The following is an 8249-nucleotide window of genomic DNA, read 5'->3' as shown; positions in this document are numbered from 1 at the left end:
GCAATCCAAACTGCCCCGATTTGCCTGCGAAGTATCCTCGCGAAGCTACCGTTAAAAACAGAAAAACCCCCACCTCCCCTCGCGGAAACCCCTGTGTAGATGCGACGCATAGGGGGTTCACGTTGCAGCGTTGGACAGCGAAGGAACGGCGCTGGAACGATGGAGGGGAGCGGCGCAGGCACCGCGTTTTATAGCGCGCATAACGGTGAGGGGACGCGCCGGCGCCAGTGCGTCTGCCGCGGCTATGACGCAACACAATCCAACACAATCCACTTTAATCCAATCCAATCCAAATCCAATCCAAGCCAATCCATTCGAATCCAATTCAATGTCCCTCGCGAGAGAGTGTTCGCTATCGGAGAGGAGAGGGGGTGAGCGGCGGAGAGCGCAGCTGGCGCGGCGAGGAGAATGGGGAGGGGTGGACGCCGACAACGCCGGATGGATGCAGGGGCAAGGCGAGTGAATGAGATGCGTTGCATCTAAAAAATTGGCTCCAATCCACGCTGTGAAGGTGGTTGGAAAGCAAAGCTTTAAAGGACACCCACACAATTGCCCAAGCGACATCACCTGAATCGACACACGTGGCTATACACAGAGCGAAACCAGAGATTCTGCCAGCCGTTACCTGGAATTCGGGGGGGGCGGCGTCCCGAACGCAGCAGCAGCGTCGGCCACGGCCGGGCTAAAGCGGCGGACGCCGCCGCTGTACCCCGGCCGTGAGTCGGGAGATAGAGAATGGAGAGGAGCGTCTTTCGAAGGGTGAGATAGTGGAACCTAGCCATCCTGATGTGCTTGCTTGGGGCTACACCACCGCGCGACACAAGCGGAGACTCCGAAACAATTCGGCATGTGAGCTTAGCGATTCCCATTTATACCGATTTAAACTACTTAGTTTAGCCATTTTGAGAACTGCGAGAAAGCTCAGGGAACTTTTATAATCGCTATTTATCAGATCCAGTTGCTCCTTTCGCTTTTTTTAATACTTGTTAAAAGACAACCGATTGGTATTCACCGATTTAGAAAACGGCGTCCCATTCATGGCAAGCAGTATGAAAAAGGTGGTGCTTATGTAGCGGCCTGATGTTTGTATGTGTCCTCTACATTTTGTTTTCTCGCCTTGCAAACCAATACCTAACGTATCTTTGCCGTACGACCACTTAATTCCGTCGGGTCCGGGTTACACAGCAGGTCCTGTCGAACAAGTTCATCAAGCCGTGCGGAGGAAGCGCGCTATGGACGCGAGCAAAAACAGGCTCAAAAGGACTGTCGCTAGAGCGGACGACACAGCCGACCCTCCAACGCGCCCGCCGGTGCGAGCAGGCAGCTGCGCGCGGGGAACGCTTTGTAAGAGCGTCCTATCGCCGCGCCATCTACACTGTGCTCCGGGAGAGAACCCCCCCCCCCCCCCCCCCCCCCATCCGCCTTCGAAGTTTCTTGTCCCGCGTGCCACGAAGGAACCGTTGGCAGGTAGAGGTAGAAAGCTTCGCTTTAAAATGTCTGCTACATTCCCAATATCTCTTTGATAAAGCGGGTCTACTATAGCTTCGTATACTTACTAAGAAAGTAAGCGGTTGTCTCGTTGAACGACTACGTGTTGTATATTCAAGCTGAAGTGCTGAGGAAAAGCAACCCATACATGGCGAAAAAGTGGGTGCCCCCTACCAGGCTTTTTGCAAAGCCATTGACATTCAATGCTGTATAGATCAGCACATTAAAAGAAGAAAAAAAAATGGCAGCATCTCCTCTCCATGGATGAAGGCGAGGGTGCGGAGTACGGAAACTCGAAATGACAAGTTGCGCCCTGAGTGACATACGATTTGCGCCCCGACCGTCATTCGATTCGATCCGTGAGTTGCACCTCATGATTATTCCCTAAATGAAACTGCAACTCACGGCTGAAATCGAAATCCGTTTGTTTTTAGATGCGGAGCACCTTAGAGCGCACAATGTCCGTCCGCGTCAGTGCGCATAGCTTTTCCTGTGTCTGGTAGACCAGACAGAGTTAGTGTCGGTCGTCTTATCCATTGGGCTACGACCGTGATTTAGTGCCCGAGAGTCAAAAGGCTTACTCCCTCGCCTGTAACGGTGCGGAGTACCTTAGGACCTCCCAGTAACCATCCGCGTCCATCCGTGCGCGCACCACCGTCAAGTGAAAATCAAGCGAAATTCGATTTGAGTCGTGAGTTGCAGTTTCATTTCGGTAATAATCAAGGTGCAACTCGCGGCTCAAATCGAATGATGGTCGGGGCACAAATCGGACGTCACTCGGGGCGCAACTTGCATGTCATTTCGAGTCCCCGTACTCCACACCTTCGCCATCATCCACGGAGTGGAGATGCTGCCGTTTTTTCGCTTGATGGTGGTGTGCGCACGGGTGGACGCGGGCGGACATTGGGAAGTCCTAAGGTACTCCGCACAGTTACAGGTGAGGGAGTAAGCCGTTTGACTCTCGGGTACGGTCGTAGCTCGATGGGTAAGACGACTGACACTAACTCTGTCTGGTCTACCAGACACAGGCTCGAATCCTGCCGGTGCCTGTGTGATTTTTTGCGATTATAAATGCTATGCGCACGGACGCGGACGGACATTGTGCGGCCCTATAAGGTACTCCGCACCTAAAACGCCTCTTCGCACCAGCTGCTGTCTTACCTGTTTCGCCTCGTATATTCTGAAAGGACACTTCCCCCATATGTTCGAAACTGTTCAATACAGATGTGCTGAGAATGGTTATTAGATGCAACGCATCTCATGCTCGCCCCTCTGTCCTTCCTGCGTCTGTCCGGCGTTGTCCGCACAGCTGCGCCTCTCCTCCTCTCCTCTTTCCGATAGCGAACACTCTCTCCCAAACAGCTGCGGGTTGGCGCAGCGCGCTCTCACTCCGTTGCTATAGGCGCCGGTGGGCGGCGCTGCGCTCGGCGCTGCGCGCGCTGCGCATGTGCAGTACTCTCTCTCTCTCCGCGCTCTCCTCTCCTTCGGGCGCTGTGAGTATAAAGCGGCATGCCGCGCTCCGGCGCCTTCGCGTGAGAATCCCTGCTATAAGCGTAGTCAATACGATGGAAAACGCTAGTGGAACCCCCCATGAGATGCGTTGCATCACACCAGGGTTTGCGCGAGGGGAGGTGGGCGTAATTTATTGATGCTGCGTTCACGTAGAAGTGCTTAAGTGGTGCGTAAAAGCGTTCCAATCCTCAGGCGCTTTGCCATTTTTAAAGCAAAAGCTTCCCCAAATGGCACCGATAGCGTCCTGTCAAAAAATTAAGGCATTTCTCCATAGGCTCGTTCGCCGAGCGAAAATCCTAGGGCCTCTATACCTTAATATAAGACCCGCTTCTTTTCCCGCTTCTCTCTACTGTCTTCATGAAGGAATGGTACATTTTTTTAACCGCGGAGCTGTTTAGGCTGTGTCTCAAGAAAAAAATGTGGTTAGGGTGGTTCCGGGAAGCAACACCTCTGCGCCGCGAAACCGGCATTCTAACCACTGGGCCAACCCCCAAGGCCCGAGGGATACAAGATTAGCAGCAGCAGGGAACAGTAACATCTGCCGCCAACCGAAAAAAAAAACGCTTTTTGTGGCCGGAATTGAACCTGGGCCCCTCGCGTTATGAAACCGGCGCCTATCCAATGGAGCTATCATCGCATTCCAGGCTCAAAGCATTTACTTTGTGTTCGTACGTAGCGCGGGTGTTGGCTTTGGACTTGCAAACGCGGTCCACTTCGGGAGAGATGTGAAAGCCTGCGGACGAACGAACGATTCGGTCATGCCAGTCATGAAGAGCTTTCAGCGGGAACTTCAAAAAGAAATGTAAGGTACTGCAACAGCCCGGTCTCCGACGAAGGGAAAGAGGCCGCCAGCTTTGGTGTTTCTCCAGCCTTGTACAACTAGTGCAAGTTGTGCCGTTTTTTTTTTTTTTTTTGGTTAGGAGACCCTTCGTGTCCCGGCTTGTCGTCGCAGCTTGTCCGGGGTCACGATATCTAGCCACCATAGTCATGGCGTCACGGCGTCACGGCGTCACGCCCCCTAACAGAGGCTTCGAAAAGATAACCGCTTCCCCTGGTGGGGATTGACCCTGGTTCCCTATCCAGAGTGTTTCGGGTTATCTTTTCACTGCACCGTCGGCACGGCGGCAGCCGTTTCTAGGCCGCAAATAAGCAGACAATGATAAAACAAGAAAAACAATGAATTAACGGAATAATAACCCTAGATTAATCAAAACTGAACCCAGTGTCTATTTAGAGGCCTTTCTAGTGGCGGCGGCGCCCTCTCTGGACGACTTACGGAATCAACGCCATACTGATACTGCAACTAGTCAAGAGAGGGTTTCACAGCCCCTCGAGCAAATCACTGCTACGCAATTGACAGCTTTTACGTTGAGTGGAACTGCTCTAATTTTTATCACGCACTGGGCTCGTGACATGTATGGCACGCACGAAGGCGGCTATTGATGTGGCAAAGTGCATGAGAGGATCCGGGACCCTACAGTCCAGACAAGCCCCCTAGGAATTCGAATTAGTATTGGGTGCGCCAGTAGAGGTTCCCCGCATCGACGCCACCCCGTTTCATTAGTATAGCGGTTTGTCTACAATAACCATCATGTCGTTTTGTGTTTGCAACGACTAACACAACTCTCATTTGAAGAAAGAATATGCCAAGGCACTGTATCATGTAATTGATCTATCATGTAGTTTCTCGGTTCGTTTTCCGCAGTCCGTGAAGTAGCTCTCCCACTTTTGTTTTATCGGAACGCGGATCTATGTATGCATGCTTAATCTTGTGAAAAGTTATTAGGTAATGTTTACCTTCATGCTTCTCGATACATCTAAGACAAGTACGACGCGCTGGCCAAGCTCCGCAGTCTGTTGCTTCTCCATGAAGGTAACTTGAATTAGCTTCGACATATTCGGCTCGGGTAGACTGGAAAGACGGAAGAAGAAAAATGCTCGTAATTTCTGTATCACTCATGCTTTTTCCCCATTTAAAGAAAGCAAATACAAATGTTTAAAAAAAGCAAATACGGACGTATACATTTTTTGATAAATATTAACACCCTGCAAATACAGACGTATAAAGTTTTTTTATGAATATTAACACCCTCGGAAATTCAAATATCTCCCAGTAGTAGTTTGAAGCAGTTGTCGGTTGAGTCTTATGACACAAAAAGATGCTACGTGAGCATCGGCGTCTTAATTTGAAGCACTTAGTAACCCGCCGTGGTGTCTCAGCGGCTAAGGCGTGCTGCCGAGCCTAAGGACGCGAGTTCGCTCCCCGGCCGCGGCTGCCGCTTTTCTGATGGAGGCGAAAAGCAAGAAACGCTCGTGGGTTCGAGATTTCCGCGTACGTTAAATAACCCCAGGTGGTCAAAATTAATCTGGAGCCCTCCACTACGGCGCGCTTCATCGCCTCTATAGCGTCGGCGCGTTAGACCTCATAATCATTGAAGCTCTTAGCCTAATCACTCGAACACTAACGTAACCTTTTGTACATAATCGTGGCAGCAACACGTAGAATATGCTGGATAATTATACTAGGTTTGGGTTTGCAAGTTTGTCTTCGCAGTCATTGCGTTCGGAAGCTGTAGATCTTGCGGACGCCTTTGTACGAACAACAGCCCGTATCAGCCGTCCGTAATACGCTCGGTGTTGCCGTTCGCATCCCCGCCCACGTAGAAAGCGAGGAGGAAGTGGACGACAAAACAAGAAATAGCACACTATACCCACGTCAACGAGCCATAACCGAACCTTCAACCCTTCGCACTGGTATTGTTCTGTGTATCAAGTTGGACAAACAGTGAGGAACGGCTGCGTGTGTTGTAACTGAATTACTATGGAACACTTGGCCGAAGCGCCACGTAGACACCACAAGGTTTTGCCAAAACGGTTTCAGCAATTAACGGAAAAGTTATTTTCTGAGCTAGAAATTCCAGCACTCGGCGAAAAACGAGAACGACCGGATGTCGAGGTTTCGGCGCATGTTAAAGATCCACAGTTTGCTAAAAGTAAGCCGGAGCCCTCCACTACAGCGCCCATCAAAGCCCAGGTATAGCCTTGGGGTGTTAAACCCCTCATTCAATCAACTTTTGCGCCAGGGAGCGAGTTCATAATTGCTGAATCAACTGAAAATCAACTCAAATGATTGGACAGCGACTGAGTTTATTACTCAGACACTGTCTTACAGACACGGTATGAACAGATAAAACTACAACAAAGAGAAAGGACAAAAAGAATGAGTGCCCTTTCGCTTCCTGAAAACGGATGACTTGCGAAGCTGCAATATTTTACGGAGTGCACGAAACAAAACACGTTTGTTTGTAATTTACGACCGAGCACACTTCCAAGCAGAATACCTGGATGAAAATTGTGAAGACGAGATCTTTGAAACATAGTTAAATAGCGCGGTAAGGACGGGACAAAAGTAAAGACCACACAAGACTAGCGCTACTTAACCATGTTTCACAGTTCGAACCAACTAGCCCACATTTACGCGTTGAAAAGTACCAGATCTTCATTCTAGCGGACAACTTCGAGCTGTCTCTTTCTCTCCGGCGTCGTAGGCATCTTATTGTTTGAAAACGTAACAAGCCAACCTAATTAACTATACCACTAAGGACATGGGACCGTCGCATTGGGCGTTTTGATGGCCACCCTCACGCCAACACAACGGACATGTCATAGGTAAGGGCATGAAACCGTTAGCTGCGCGTACTCGTTTCCGCCCCGCCCTCCGATCCCAACCCGTGCGTGCATAACCCGGAAACCGATCATGAGCGGGTGCTTCGAAGTGTAAGATATGGTCGAAAATGTCACCACAAAAGCCCTTTAAGCTGAACAACTCATATTGGCTCACGTCGGCGTTCCAAGCGGGCAAGTTGCTGTTCATCCGGGAGATATTCTCAGCTACTCGACCAGCTCTAACTATACACCATTTTCCTTGCTAGAGGTGGGCGCCGCCATTTGCTTTTTCTGACCAGACGCTAGCGCCGTCTATGAAGCGACCGCCGAAACCTCCGCGCTGGGCTGTTAATCGTTCTTTGCGTGCGTCTGCTCGGTATCCGTGCATTACCGAGTGAACCGTAGTGGTTTGGCGTTAAGTTGGCGGTTGCAGTGCTTGTGTGTGTGTGTTCTGTTTTGTTTTCATCATCTGCGGGCGGATTTTAGGTCCTAATTTGCTGCCAGAGCGGGAAATTCCGACCCCGGCTGTTGCGAGCAGCAGTAGCAGTGTGGTGGTGGTGCCGGTGGTGCTCCGCAGTTCCGCGATGCAAACGTACCGGTATGGCACCGACTGACATAGAAATCGATATCGGGGAGTCAATACGTGTTTTCAATGCCACCGTGCTTGTTATGTTCACCGATAAGTCATGTTTACGGAAGCGCGGACGTCGAATGCGGAGCGCGCACAGCATATGTGGGTCACGGTGATCCGTGCTCGCGATGGACTTTCGACGAGGCGATGGCTACGCTGTTGACATTGCAATGCAATATAATCTTTCTTAACTACACTTATGACGGTTACTGACGAAACGAAATTACCCGGGGGGAAAAATAACACGACCGCACCACCAGTCAAATTACTATTCGAAGGTTGAGCAAAAGGGTTCACGTTCGGGCGAGTTAATATTGGTTGATCATGATCGTGATCATGATTGACCTAACTCTGCGCAGCGCATGTGGCCTTTCGCTCGAAACCCACCTTTGTGAAACCGCTGCATGCACCACAAATGCTTTACGCGACCAGCAGTAACTGTTTTGTAATTGTAATACTTTAGATTCCGTGACAACGCAAAAGGATTAGAATCTTTTCCTTTGACGCGTTGTGGACAGGTTGAGCTATTTTCCAAATGCACCGTTCACGCGTATCTCTAGCTGCGTTTCCGCATTTGGCTGCCTGCTTATCCTGCTATCGACAAGCAGTGTGTGATGGAGAAAGTTATCCTTTCATATCGTTTGGCAGTGTGATGCGTTGGCCTGAAAACAAGTAAACAAAACGCCGTGATTTTAAAGGTTAGATTAGATGAAAACGGGATTGTTTAATGCCAATCGGCCGTAATGACCAAACAATATATGGTATTTTAAATTGACTACAAGGAACCAGAAGTTATTGTAGTGTTATATTGTATCGGCGCTCGTGAAAGATCCCCAAGTGGTCAAAATTAACCCGCAGCCCTCCACTACGGCGCGCCTCATCACCCATGAAGCGTCGGGGCGTTAAACACCATAATGAATGAATCAATCGACCAACCAATCAATGCTGTATT

The sequence above is a fragment of the Haemaphysalis longicornis genome, unplaced genomic scaffold, assembly GCF_048455015.1.
Source record: "Haemaphysalis longicornis isolate Haplotype H1 unplaced genomic scaffold, Haemaphysalis longicornis Haplotype H1 scaffold_10, whole genome shotgun sequence".
Lineage (NCBI taxonomy): Eukaryota > Metazoa > Arthropoda > Arachnida > Ixodida > Ixodidae > Haemaphysalis > Haemaphysalis longicornis.
This window is presented reverse-complemented; position numbering follows the sequence as displayed.